Source organism: Salmo trutta, chromosome 13 (genome assembly GCF_901001165.1).
Source record: "Salmo trutta chromosome 13, fSalTru1.1, whole genome shotgun sequence".
Lineage (NCBI taxonomy): Eukaryota > Metazoa > Chordata > Actinopteri > Salmoniformes > Salmonidae > Salmo > Salmo trutta.
Genome location: NC_042969.1, coordinates 76,532,981 through 76,548,759, shown reverse-complemented (window position 1 = coordinate 76,548,759; position 15,779 = coordinate 76,532,981). Strand labels below are relative to the sequence as shown.

The window sequence follows — 15,779 nt, the reverse complement described above, 5'->3', positions numbered from 1 at the left end:
CTAAACAACATTACTGTCATCAATGCATTTCTTTCCTTCTTTATCATTCTCTACTTCCCTCCATCTCAGCAAAACCCCAACTTTCATGATCCATCACACCAGGAAATGAGCATACCACGATATGGATGGACTCCTCAATCAGGTCCAACAGCAGCAAATTAATTGCTGTAATTCAAATAAAGACCCTTTCTATAGAAGGCCTGACCGACAATCAGTCAATGGAATAATTACCAGTAATCTCTTTGTCATGTTAAACAATGTCCACTGCTATTCATTTAGTGTGCCATTTATTCACACATAGAGAGGAGTCCTTTTTACTCCTTTGTAATTCTCCACTTATACACACTCTCACACAGGCACACACACACAGGCAGACACATACACACACACACGCGCGCACACTAGCACACATACAGGCAGACACAGACACACACAAAAGCACACACACACACACATGCACAGTCAGGCACACACACACCTTCCTCATTCACACACACACACACACACACAAACACACACAGCGAGATGAACTTCTGGCGGAGTGAGCAGAAAACATCAATTAAACATTCTCATTTATTTTCCCCCAAGCCAATAGGAAAGCTGACATAAGTCATTACTTGTGAATAATTGTAGCTCTGCTAATATAATTTAGGCATCATTATTTAACCAGGCCTGTCTTTGGAGATTGTAAGGTACGCTGCTTCTCTGTCCAAAAGTCAATTCCCTGCGGTGGGAACTTTTCCCAAACCAGTGCTCTCTGATTTTTAAATTAAACTCTGTGGTGAGGAGGGAGCGGCATACACACACACACACACAGACAGATACACACACGCAGACAGATACACACAGACACACACACATACACACACACACAGACAGATACACACACGCAGACAGATACACACACACACACACACACTCACACAGAAAGACACACAGACACACATTCCCAATAGGGCTATTGCACAGTGCTGCATAAAGTCTTATTACATAGTCTAGATGACAAGCAAACCAATAACCTGGCTCTAACACACACACACACACAAACACACACACACAAACCACACACAGACACACACACACACACACACTCTACACACGCACACACACAAACCACACACACAGCGACGCATACAGAGCCAAGCCATCCATCACATGAGAATCAGCCAACTGAACAACAAGGAAATAATAGCTTACTCCCTTCGGCTACAATTGAATTTGACACCATTTGCCACTTCTTGTAACATGCCATGTAACAGATATGAAACACTCTTGTCTGGCTGTCATTTCACTGTCACACCTCAGTCGAGTGTTGGATCAGAAAGCCATCCCAGAGAGATCACTGGCCAAATCCAATGGCGACAAACAGGAAGATAATTCTGAGCCAATCGCCACTGTCTCCTTGGAAGTCTCACCAATCATAAAAGTCAACAAAACACCAAACCACTATTGAACAACCTTGGGCTTAGTCATAAACTCATAATATTTTACAGAGCAACTCAAAACCTTCCAGCCATGACTATCTCCTATAAATAAAAGTGCCTCTGGCCAAAGACCTAGTGTCAGATTAGCCTACTGGATAACACTTACATGAACTCTCTCCTATACCTGTGTAATGATACTGTTGTATTGTATTCACATGTTGGTACATACATAGGACCTTATTAAGAGCATTTTCATTGCATTGAAATTGAGTTGAACATGAGGAGTAGGAAAAGTAGAAAGAGAGAGAAAGAGAGTTGGTGGGGGATAAAGATCCATAGCCCATGTTTAGATTAGAAGTGGGCTATAAATTTGGGAATCTGGAGGACCTCATACATTGACAGAACAGCATTCAAGTGCATTCCAGCAGTTGCAGAGAACAATGACACAAATGCGGTAGCGTGCGCGCACACACACACACACACACACACACACACACACACACACACACACACACACACACACACACACACACACAATAGCACAAACAGAGGGGACAAAACAGCAGCACACAACAGCTGCCATCCCCCTCCTCACTGAAGAGAAGAGGGGGAGAGAGAGAAGCTTGAGAGTGGTTCTCCTCACACACACAGGGAGAAAGGGGGGGGGTCACTCCAGACAGTGTTGGCATTTGGCACGAACAGACGCTCATCAACCCCCAGGAGACCCGCGAGCAAGGGATGAAGGAGAGAGAGGGATGAAGTAAGGGGGGTCAAGAGGAGTAGAGGGGGGAGAAGGTGTAGGCATTTCAGCCCAGTCTTTAGAGCAGTAGTGAGCAGGGGAGGGGAGTTGGAGAAGGGGGGGTTAGGAGTAGAGAGAGAGGAGGGGAGGCGGGTGGGAGAATTTTAGCCCAGTCTATAGAGTGGAGGGGAGAGCAGTGGAGAATAAGAGAAGAGGAGGGGCCGAGTGAGTTCTCCTTGTGAGGCTGCATCTGTAGGTCAATACTGGCAGGCTGCTTACCACTGAACTGCCTGAGGTGGAGAGGTCATTCACTGAATCTCACTTTTCTTTAGAGCACCAGCACCGCATGGCTCAAATCAGACCAACATTACTGTGTGTCTGTGTGGGGAAACAGGTTGAGGAACCAGAGGGGGAAGCAGCGCAGTGTAACGCAGCCCGACGAAGCAAGGCAACAGACAGCTGTTTGGTGGCCTGCCCTGCCTGCCTCGCCGAAAGGTGAGACGCCGTGTCCCTTCCTCTCTCTTGGAGAGCGGAGCCGCGATCACTAAGCAAAACGCACACGCTCACACACAGATAGATAGATAGAGAGAGAGAGAGAGAGAGAGAGAGGAGAGAGAGAGAGAGAGAGAGAGAGAGAGAGAGAGAGAGAGAGAGAGAGAGAGAGAGAGAGAGAGAGAGAGAGTCAAAAGGAAAGCACACAACCACATCCCAACCCTATTCCAAACCGTAGTTGTTGCACACACAGAGAGACACAAAGTAACCCTATTAGTCTAAACAAAATATGTCCAATGTCAATGCTCTATGGCATTAGGATCGTTTTCCCAGAGAAATTGTGAATTGATAGATAATTAAGGAATAATTGCGGCTCCGCCACAAAAAACGTCGGCACAATTCTGCTGATAGGCTAAACAAGGCTGGATATAATAGTTCCACAATATAACAACCCTTATAACCGCCATAAAACTGCCAGGAAAACACCTTCCAGTGAGCGCGCTAAAACACGCACCGTTAGTGTTCTTCATGCTCAACGCCCACGGAGCACTCGAAGCAGATGGACAGACAGACGTCTGTGCGTCAGGACTTCTATTTGCATGCCTCACGTCGATAACTAAACGGTACTTTGTCCATCATCCTCAATCTGAAAAGCATGTCGTGTGTGGCTGCTGAGTTTGGATAGTAACAATTTGGACAGCAGATACATTTTGTATATTATTCTTAACGTCATAGATGCATTGTCCATATATAAGTATCCAACCTGCATCAATTATATTCAGGGTGTCACTCACTCACACATTGGTTTGAAGAACGTTTTGGACCGGACAGCCATGCATCAGCTCGTGAAGAATGGTCTATTATATTGGTGCCCACATTCCAGTCTCAGGCAAGCCGTGGGGTGCGCTGCTTATACTTACAGCGTGGCTAAGATAATACCACTTGATCCATTCATTCAACAATACTTTGCTGCAGTGTAAGCCAATGGTCATTTGCTGGGGCACTGGGCTTCGTGGTGCAGGCAAAACATTTCAAGCTCAACCTATTTACTTACATTTCCCGAAGAGAGAGCGAGCCATGTTGCCAGATAATTGAAGTGCCGCGCACGCAAGTGCCCCTTTACAACCCACCGCTATGTGGGCTTTTGCAAAACCGTAGGTTAGGCTACTACCAGAGTATATTATTAATAGGAAATTATATGGGTTGTATTCTATACATAAACTACATTAGGTTCGTTTCAAAACAGCACGTTTCCCTACATTAAACTCTTCATGTCAAGTCCCCTATTTCCCTGCCATTACGAGCCATGTTCCGTATTCTAGTTCAGTAGGGCTAAAGCGAGATGCACCTGCACCCCATCATTTAATGTTGTGACATAGGATATACATAAATGCATCACATGACATATCTAGACATATTTATCATTTACACTATCTGATATTTAATTTAGGAGTTATGTTCGGTGCAGATGTATACCACCGTAGATGCATCGTTCAACTTGATTCTTCAGCTCCTTCCTACACAATGCCGAAGATGTCATATTTCTTGGTCTGGGTTTGCACCGTCGCCGACTTGAGTTCTCACCCCGCATGCTTGCAACTTTCTTCATGGCTGGGACACTGTCCTGGGCATTTGAAAAGCTATTTCCTCCATTACAAATACACTGAAAAAACCTCCCAACAACTTTCCCTTTCGCGTTCCCTGGGGAACCGTGCCTAATGTCGCAACCAGCAACGAGTGTCTACCCTCCCCGCTGCACAATATCGACCAGCCTGTCATATACATTTAAATCAGCGAGCAACAGATCCAAATGCGAGAGGGCTGGAGGGCAAATATTGATGAAAAGCCGCTGTATTTGTTAATATTTAGCGGGTCTATACTCTCCCCTTCCCTCCCATCAAACTCATCCGTGCTGTTTAAAAACCTGCGAATGCAACCTTCCAAGCCCGTTTACCGCATTCCAAGCAAGCCACCGCACCACATTCACTCACCCATCATCGGGTTTAATGAATAGGACTAGCTCGGCTGCTAGCTAATGAATGACTAGGTTACTGCAGCCGACTTTCACTCTAGATATCTGCAGCAACATTTTTCATTCATTTGAAACGAATACAACTTACCCTTCCATTCTGTGTAAAATCCGTTTTGTCGTAACTCTTAGCTACTTTGAAGTATCCATAGAAGTTGTAAAGGAACGCTCCGATCAGTCCAGCAGCAGTAGTCCGCGTTCAGCTAGCCTCCACTCCGCAATGTGCTTCAAATCTACTCTCGTGCAGTGGTGCTGGAGCAGTAGCACAGTAGAGGGGGGCGCGGAGAGTGAGGGGCGCGGAGGGATGCGCGGGCACAGCGCAGCCTACCGGAGTACAAACAGAAAATAAATAAATCACTGCATGACATGACAGGATCGGAACCAACGCCAACGCAGCCGACCACATTAGTCACAGTTTTCTGAACTCATCAGTAAGGACAGAACATTGATGTACTATTCATATTTCACTGGGAAAGGCATTTGGTCTATTTTAAAGCAGAGAAGCAAAATTAACATGTGAATGATATAAAAATACTATGCTATGTAAAGGGTAGCATATGCCACATTTGGCATAGCAACATGTAAAGCTGTTACAGGCCTATTCCTTAAAGCCTATAGTATGGCATGTGTTTATAAATCATTTATAAACCATCTGTGTAGGCGTTATTAAGGCTTGACGAATGAGACTTTGGGGGAACAGAGATGGGTTAGATATGATAGGTGCGTGTTCCCTAGATCACCTAGATGCAGATGTATTGAATGTGTCACTGTCTGTCCATGTGTCACTGTCACCTCAAAATGTTCTCTCAACCTGTGTGCACCTATGTTGTAAACTTTCATTCATAGGCTAGGTTGTAGCAACCTCATGATGGGCATAGGGAACATTCGAGCATCATGCAGTAGCCTAAACCTATCACTGTTACATTGAACTGGGTGAATGGAATATGAATGAGAGTCATCTAATATGCTGTAATAGAAATAAGGCCGTGCTCATGAAAAAAAAAAGAATCCTCCCTCACCTTAAACGGCACCGACTGCCACTGAAGTTTAGATATAGAACCGACTGCCACTGAAGTTTAGATATAGCACCGACTGCCACTGAGGTTTAGATATAGCACCGACTGCCACTGAAGTTTAGATATAGCACCGACTGCCACTGAAGTTTAGATATAGCACCGACTGCCACTGAGGTTTAGATATAGCACCGACTGCCACTGAAGTTTAGATATAGCACCGACTGCCACTGAAGTTTAGATATAGCACCGACTGCCACTGAGGTTTAGATATAGCACCGACTGCCACTGAAGTTTAGATATAGCACCGACTGCCACTGAGGTTTAGATATAGCACCAACTGCCACTGAGGTTTAGATATAGCACCAACTGCCACTGAGGTTTAGACATAGCACCGACTCCCACTGAAGTTTAGATATAGCACCGACTGCCACTGAAGTTTAGATATAGCACCGACTGCCACTGAAGTTTAGATATAGCACCGACTGCCACTGAAGTTTAAATATAGCACCGACTGCCACTGAAGTTTAGATATAGCACCAACTGCCACTAAGGTTTAGATATAGCACCAACTGCCACTGAGGTTTAGATATAGCACCGACTGCCACTGAGGTTTAAATATAGCACCGACTGCCACTGAGGTTTAGATATAGCACCAACTGCCACTGAGGTTTAGATATAGCACCAACTGCCACTGAGGTTTAGATATAGCACCGACTGCCACTGAGGTTTAGATATAGCACCGACTGCCACTGAGGTTTAGATATAGCACCGACTGCCACTGAGGTTTAGATATAGCACCAACTGCCACTGAGGTTTAGATATAGCACCGACTGCCACTGAGGTTTAGATATAGCACCGACTGCCACTGAGGTTTAGATATAGCACCGACTGCCACTGAAGTTTAGATATAGCACCGACTGCCACTGAGGTTTAGATATAGCACCGACTGCCACTGAAGTTTAGATATAGCACCAACTGCCACTGAGGTTTAGATATAGCACCGACTGCCACTGAGGTTTAGATATAGCACCGACTGCCACTGAGGTTTAGATATAGCACCGACTGCCACTGAAGTTTAGATATAGCACCAACTGCCACTGAAGTTTAGATATAGCACCGACTGCCACTGAGGTTTAGATATAGCACCGACTGCCACTGAGGTTTAGATATAGCACCGACTGCCACTGAAGTTTAGATATAGCACCGACTGCCACTGAAGTTTAGATATAGCACCGACTGCCACTGAGGTTTAGATATAGCACCGACTGCCACTGAAGTTTAGATATAGCACCGACTGCCACTGAGGTTTAGATATAGCACCGACTGCCACTGAGGTTTAAATATAGCACCGACTGCCACTGAAGTTTAGATATAGCACCGACTGCCACTGAGGTTTAGACATAGCACCGACTGCCACTGAAGTTTAGATATAGCACCGACTGCCACTGAGGTTTAGATATAGCACCGACTGCCACTGAAGTTGAGATATAGCACCGACTGCCACTGAAGTTTAGATATAGCACCGACTGCCACTGAAGTTTAGATATATCTTATTTGGGCTCTCGAATGGTGCAGCGGTCTAAGGCACTGCGTCTCAGTGCAAGCGGCCGTGATTGGGAGTTCCATATGGCGGTGCACAATTGGCCCAGCGTCGTCCGGGTTTGGCCGGTGTAGACTGACTGTCATTGTAAATAAGAATTTGTTCTTAACTGACTTGCCTAAATAAAGGTTAAATAAAAAAATAAAAATTGGGACGCAAGATTGTGTAAGCATCCTTTAAAGATGTGACTAATGCTTACTAAATAAGAGCTGTTAATGTTATGGCCCCATTAATTTATATATTTCAACCCAAAAATTGTATGTGCTGTGCCTGTGAAAACTGATACCGTTGGCCTATAGAGCTAACCAATAAAGTCACATCGCTCTTTCCAAACCTTCATTCACTGTCGGTGAACTCAAAACACGCTGAATGAAGCAATAAGTAGGTGGTACTGCCAATATACACTGACAGAAATAGGCTATTCACGTCTCTGCATGTTAGAGGAGGCTGGCCTCTATTCTCGCCTTCAAAATAGCAAATATGGGCATTTTTCTTTTGATGAGGTGGGCTAAATATGCTCTCTCCGGTTCGTTCATGTGAAGCTGTGGTAGGCTGCTTTATGAGTCACTATTAATGCCCTGGACAGAATGGAGACGGCTCACGTTTGGACCAGTTTCTGAAAGACAAAACCTCATGGCAAGCATTTATTTAGCAACAAAGAATTTTATTTAAAAACGCTCATTCTAAGGGCCAGGTTCAACACAGTTCAAAGCATTACAGAATAACAGTTATTGGCCTTAAATAGAAGCAAATATGTCTAAATAGATCATAAACATTCTATTGGTCTAATTACTCAATACTATTGATCTGTGAGAGGACTAATTACGTAATTACATCTTTATCTAAATCCCTGTCAGACAAGAGATGCTGTGCTTGACACTGTCTTTAGATCACTATTTAGAACACTCTTGGTCAGCCCATAAAGTTAGACAGATTAGGTTTTGTCCAGAGAATTTGACCTTGAGAGTGAGTATGTGGTAGCCAGGGGTGAAAGTAGATTTCATTTCTTACTGGTACGGGACACCCAAGTGAACACATTTTTTATACTACAAAGAATACAGTGTAGCCTACACTCAATTTTTTTTTGATTTTAACAAGAGTTCTTCTAAGATCCTAAAAGTTATTTGAAGAATCTTAGGATTCCTATCACTGAAAACGGCCCCCAAAAGGTTCTTCCAAGAACCCCATAGGAGGTTGGGTTCATCGAGGAACCTCCTTAGTTGGTTGGAGTTTTTGCAGGAACCTAACTGCCCCAATGAATCATTTGGATTTGAATTTGAAAGGACAGCAGGTGCTAGGATATCCTCAATCTAAGGTAAGGGTTGTCCCTTGTATGATCTAAATTGATATTGTTTATGATGATACCATCTATTCTTTCATATTTGTGCAAATCTTTCTAAAACAGAAAATGGACACAATTCAATTAATATCAATCTAAAGGTAAGAATATATAGGCTGTTAGAATATGTTGAATTCTACGGTAGCTGTATTGGGTGTAGATGACTGAACTGCTCACTTTTGTGTCTGTCTGCAGGTATACAGACAAGGAGGCATACAAAGGTATGTCAGTTGGTTTTGTTATGTTATGCATATCACAATTAACATCCTCCTCCCTTACCTCTTCAAAACTTCTTCAGGCTAGGGTCTATTTTTCTCCACTTCCTGTCTGACTGACATTCCCAAAGTAAACTGCCTGTTACTCAGGCCCAGAAGCCAGGATATGCATATAATTGGTACCATTGGATAGAAAACACTTTGAAGTTTGTAGAAATGTTAAAATAATGTATGAGACTATAACATAATTGATATGGTAGGAGAAAATCAACAACAAAAAAACAACTGGCAAAAATGTTTTTTGGAGAGCCCATGCTCTTTCAATGGAAAGCTATGAGTCCTATGCAATTCCAGCTCCCAGATTGAAATTCCTATGGCTTCCACTAGATGTCAACAGTCTTTGTTCAAGGTTTCAGGCTTGTTTCTTCCCAAACGAGCAAGAATTTTGAGTTTTGGTACTGGGAGTCAGAGTTGGAAATCAGTCTGTGCGCACGCGACGAAGAGGACGCACACTTACTAATTTTGCTTTTCTATTGAACATACTTCTTTCCGTATGAAATATTATAGTTTAATTACATTTTTGGGGTACCTGAGGATTAGATAGAAACGTATTTTGACTTGTTTTAACAAAGTTTAGCGGTAGCTTTTTTGATTCCTTTCTCTGCACATTGAACGAGTGGATTACTCAAATCGATGGCGCCAACTAAACAAACTTTTTGGCATATAAAGAAGGATTTTATCTAACAAAACCATGCATGTTGTAGCTGGGACCCTTGGGATTGCAAATCAGAGGAAGATTTTCAAAAAGTAAATTAATATTTAATTGCTATTTGTGATTTTACGAAGCCCGTGCTGGTTGAAAATATACTGCTCAAAAAAATAAAGGGAACACTAAAATAACACATCCTAGATCTGAATGAAAGAAATAATCTTATTAAATACTTTTTTATTTTCATAGTTGAATGTGCTGACAACAAAATCACACATAAATAATCAATGGAAATCCAATTTATCAACCCATGGAGGTCTGGATTTGGAGTCACACTCAAAATTAAAGCGGAAAACCACACTACAGGCTGATCCAACTTTGATGTAATGTCCTTAAAACAAGTCAAAATGAGCCTCAGTAGTGTGTGTGGCCTCCACGTGCCTGTATGACCTCCCTACAATGCATGGGCATGCTCCTGATGAGGTGGCGGATGGTCTCCTGAGGGATCTCCTCCCAGACCTGGACTAAAGCATCCGCCAACTCCTGGACAGTCTGTGGTGCAGCGTGGCATTGGTGGATGGAGCGAGACATGATGTCCCAGATGTGCTCAATTGGATTCAGGTCTGGGGAACGGGCGGGCCAGTCCATAGCAACAATGCCATCCTCTTGCAGGAACTGCTGACACACTCCAGCCACATGAGGTCTAGCATTGTCTTGCATTAGGAGGAACCCAGGGCCAACCGCACCAACATATGGTCTCACAAGGGGTCTGAGGATCTCATCTCGGTACCTAATGGCAGTCAGGCTACGTCTGGTGAGCACATGGAGGGCTGTGCGGCCCCCCAAAGAAATGCCACCCCACACCATGACTGACCCACCCCAAACCGGTCATGCTGGAGGATGTTGCAGGCAGCAGAACGTTCTCCATGGCGTCTCCAGACTCTGTCACGTCTGTCACATGTGCTCAGTGTGAACCTGCTTTCATCTGTGAAGAGCACAGGGCGCCAGTGGCGAATTTGCCAATCTTGGTGTTCTCTGGCAAATGCCAAACGTCCTGCACGGTGTTGGGCTGTAAGCACAACCCCCACCTGTGGACGTCGGGCCCTCATACCACCCTCATGGAGTCTGTTTCTGACCGTTTGAGCAGACACATGCACATTTGTGGCCTGCTGGAGGTCATTTTGCAGGGCTCTGGCAGTGCTTCTCCTGCTCTTCCTTGCACAAAGGTGGAGGTAGCGGTCCTACTGCTGGGTTGTTGCCCTCCTACGGCCTCCTCCACGTCTCCTGATGTACTGGCCTGTCTCCTGGTAGCGCCTCCATGCTCTGGACACTACGCTGACAGACACAGCAAACCTTCTTGCCACAGCTCGCATTGATGTGCCATCCTGGATGAGCTGCACTACCTGAGCCACTTGTGTGGGTTGTAGACTCCGTCTCATGCTACCACTAGTGTGAAAGCACCACCAGCATTCAAAAGTCACCAAAACATCAGCCAGGAAGCATAGGAACTGAGAAGTGGTCTGTGGTCCCCACCTGCAGAACCACTCCTTTATTGGGGGTGTCTTGCTAATTGCCTATAATTTCCACCTGTTGTCTATTCCATTTGCACAACAGCATTTGAAATGTATTGTCAATCAGTTTTGCTTCGTAAGTGGACAGTTTGATTTCACAGAAGTGTGATTGACTTGGAGTTACATTGTGTTGTTTAAGTGTTCCCTTAATTTTTTTGAGCAGTGTATTTTGATGTGGGGTGCTGTCCTCAAACAATCGCATGGCATGCTTTCACTGTAAAGCCTATTGTAAATTGGACAATGCAGTTAGATTAACAACAATTTATGCCTTTAACCGATATAAGACACTTCTATGTACCTAGATGTTTAATATCCCTAATTTTTATGATTATTTATTTGAATTGCGCGCCGTCCAATTTCACTGGAAGTTGTCGACAGGTGTCCCGCTGGCTGGATGTCTAGCCCTATCCCATAGGCCTCTACATTATAGACAAGGTATGTGTATGAAAACCATTATCAAAACAGTTTTTTTCATTCACATTCACCACAAAAGGTATGAATACTGTCGTGTGCATTTTTGTTAATCATCTGTATAATTACTCTTTTTTGGATTCACAGACTTCATCCTCCCTACACCTCTGATGAATATAACAGGAAACCTGTTTGATCCCTTTGCACGGCAAAATCATTTTGTCTATGGATATTGAGAACATCAACACATTGGACTCAACACATATACCCATTGGACTCTGCTAAGAGTTTACCTCATTTAGATTTTGCTTTGCCACTAAAATCATAATAAACACTGAGAACTAAAATATTGTATTATTGTTGTTATTGTTATGCACATTATTATTATTAATAATAATAATACCAACAGGGGAGTGTGTAGTTCAGACATTTACCCCAAAAGTTTCTTCGAGGATACAGTAAAAGGGGTTCTTTGAAGAATCATTTTAGAGGGTTCTTCAGAGAACTTATAGTGGTTCCTCTACAGTCTCAATTTGAAGAACCCCTAAAGGATACTCCAGGAACATTTTCTTTTTAGAGTGTAGACATTGTGATTTAAAACAATCCATAGTTTCTTTTTTAAGAAGCTAATGATCCTCTGTGGCCAAATCGTGCTTTCTGGTGTAGTAGCCTATTTTGAATGATTACGTTTATTTATGTATAGACAGGAGTAAGCTAAAAAGGCTAGATCATTTTGGAAATTTCATTCAATCTACTTTAGGGAAAGCTTAGCTTCTCCTAGCCTCATGGACAGGCTGCTTATGCATTTTAATGTGGCATAAACACAACCAGTCATGATGTTTTCATCTGATTATCAAACAATCACTTTAAAAAGGCTCTCCTGTAGCCTACCCACGCACGTTCGTCCACTCACAAAGTCATTTCAGGAGCCAAACCCCAACAGTGCACTGTGCACCCGCAATGTGATGAATGAAAAGAGACAGCTGTTATGAAACACCTAGGTGTATTGTAGTGACGATCTGTGGTTGTCATTAGGCCTACACTTGTAGGCTGAATTGATGCCTCCACTGTTGTCCACGCGAGCCTCGGTCTCGGCCACTCATCTCCGCCTTGTCTGTGAGGACATTCATCCCTGCCTTGACAAAATGTGTTCTCCTCAAACCACAAAGCAATTTGGAGCCTATACCACCGGGATTCCAGTCAATTCGCTAATGTTTCATGCGTCTGACATACAGTAATGTTAAGTAACGGTGTAGTAGGCTGGGTTTCCCCTGGTCTCCAAGGGTAATACATGTGGGCCAGATGTGACTAGACTGTGTGGACAGCGTTCTACAGCTCCCTCAATGACAAAAGGACAGAAGTGACATGATTGTTCTTTATGACCATTATCCCAGCTCGCCACTTCAGATCAGGATTTACTGTGACTGAGAGGCCATCTTGGTCTTTAAATAGGGCGACTGACTGGATGAGCGCAGGCCATGGGGAAGTGACCTCTAAATGCTATTTTCGTTGCCACTATCATTATTTTCAATAAATGGTGCAGAAAGCCTCACATTTTCCTGTCATGTCTGACTTTAAGGAGCCCACTCACTTAAGGCATGACAACTGGAAAATACAATGGAGGAAATGGAACGCATCTTTTGTTTTGCTACTTTGACTCTCGAGTAGATCTCCCTTCAAATGCAGTGACCCCATAACAGAGAACAACACAATATTGTATCTCCTGGCGATTTTGTGGAATTTGTGTCAATCCAATATGGGGGGATGGGTGGATGAGTCCTTCCTATTCTGTTCCTGGCACTTCGGGTCTTTTCCGTTGATATGTTCTCTTCTTCATGTCAATCCAAGCAGGTTTTTCCATGCCTGCTTTGTGTCTTCATGCTGCCATTCCCTGACCGGAATATCCACAGGGATGTGTGTAGGTCTCCAGCTGAGCATGTGTAGAGAGCATGTTGTTACTGTAGGTAAGCTATTCCAAGCTTTTTCTGAAATGAAATGCGTCCGTTTGTACCATTGCAGGAGTCACTGGAGTGACGTGATTGATCTAACGTGCTTGGAACATGTCTCTCTGTCACATTGTCTCTCACTTTATCACTACTCTATCCTCCAACCCTCCTCCCCTCCCTCCCTCTCTCTCAGTACCTCTCCTCTCGGGCGTCTGCAGGCAGCAGGCTTTCAGTCAGTCAGTCCCTCTCAGATGGGTCATGTGCTCATATTTCCAGGTGTTCCTCCTCTTGGTCCTCTTCAGAGTGGGGTCGACTCCACCGCTCAGCAGCTCTCAGCAGAACACAGCGTTAAGGTTGAGACAGACGCAGACACCTTCAGGGTGAAAAAACAGACGTAACGATGTAAATCTTTAGTAGGCCAACATCTATGAATTACTTCCCTATCCTCCCAGGCTTCAGTAATGGCGAGCCGAGTAAAGAGCACTGACATACTGAGTTTATTTTCTTCTGGATTGACACTCGTCATTTTCTGTCAAATATGATTTGAGTGTCTCTTCTTCTGTTTTCAAGTGTCTGTAAATGAAAGGAAATCATTATTTTGGTGTCTTGGTTTTTAGGAAGAGATATGTCACTAAACATATTCAGCACATACCATATCTTTCTCTCCCTTTTCATTTCAAACAGCATGCGGTTCTTTCATGTTCTCCATCTGTTTTCTAATCTAATGGAATAGAGCAAAAATGAATTCACCAACAGAAAAAAAAGTCACGGTTATTGTTAAATCGAACGCGCCATCCACCTGTTTCCCATTTTATCACATTGAGATTCTTGCGGGGTCGTTGCCTACCGATGATTCACACAATCAATGCGCCCTGTAACCAAACCCACATCATCCTCTTGCAGTGCTATTCTGGGCGCTACTCAAGACCCAGTATCAGATTCATCTTAGACAAAGAGAGATGATAAGAAAAATGAGGGAGGAGGGAGGAGGATGACCTCATGAAGATATGAGCTGTCCGCCTACTTTCCGCTGTGTCTCTGTATGCCGATACTGACTGATAGTGATGCAAGCCTGTCTCCCTGCTTCTGTCTCTGTTCTTTTGCTGTGTCTGATGTCTATCTCTGAAAGGCTTCCTTCCTAGTCGGTGACACCGGTCCGACCCTGACGCTGTTATCTGTCCCGTCGTTTGTCCCCTGGACCGGTGGGTGACCTTTCAGTTGCCATGGTGAAGTGTTTGTTGAGGACTTAGGGCCCTTGGGGGAGGAGAGACGGTGTGAATGGCCTCTTGTCACTGTCACTGGCTCTGCCCTGTGAGGAGAGGGAGGTTTTCTACAGGATGTGTGCAGGATACACACTCGTAAAAGCTTGAAATACACACTCGTACAAGGTACTTATATATCAAATTACGAATCTTTTGAGAAAAATGGAACAACCTCCATACAGACACACACTTTAAAAATCTTAAGAAGAAATCCCTCACTCACACACACGGTGTACTGCACACACACACACACATACACACGCTTGCACGCACACACAAACACACAGACATACACACACACACAAACACACACAGACACACACACTCACACACACACACTCACACACACACACACAGACACACACACACACACACACACACACACACACACACACACACACACACACAGACACACACACTCACACACACACACTCACACACACACACACACACACACAGACACACACACTCACACACACACACACTCACACACACACACACACACAGACACACACGCACACACACACACACACACACACACACACACACACACACACACACACACGACCTCAACCGTGAACTATCACAGTAGCATCTAAAGGCTTCTCACACTCAGAAGACCCTCACATACAAATACAACCTTTCTAATCGAGCCAACATAGAGTCTACCCGCCTCACACACACAGACTACAAAGACACACAGGTACACACAGACACACACAGACACACAGATACACAGATACACAGATACACACAGACACACAGATACACACAGACATACACAGACACACAGATACACACAGACATACACAGACACACAGATACACACAGACACACACAGACACACAGATACACACAGACACACACAGACACACACAGACACACAGATACACAGATACACACAGACACACACAGACACACAGATACAAACAGACACACAGACACACACAGACACACAGATACACAGATACACACAGATACACACAGACACACACAGACACACAGATACACAGATACAAACAGACA

At 44.1% G+C, this 15,779-nt stretch overlaps 1 protein-coding gene across 1 annotated transcript in view; it reads right to left on the bottom strand.

Annotated features, from left to right (window-relative positions):
• Nucleotides 1–4,971, bottom strand: part of fat3a (FAT atypical cadherin 3a) — a 357,931-nt gene extending 352,960 nt beyond the window's left edge. The window contains exon 1 of the mRNA XM_029773664.1: nt 4,776–4,971. The gene's annotated coding sequence lies outside the window, so the exon portion shown is untranslated. The remainder of the gene's footprint in view (nt 1–4,775) is intronic.
• Nucleotides 4,972–15,779: the final 10,808 nt, after the last annotated feature.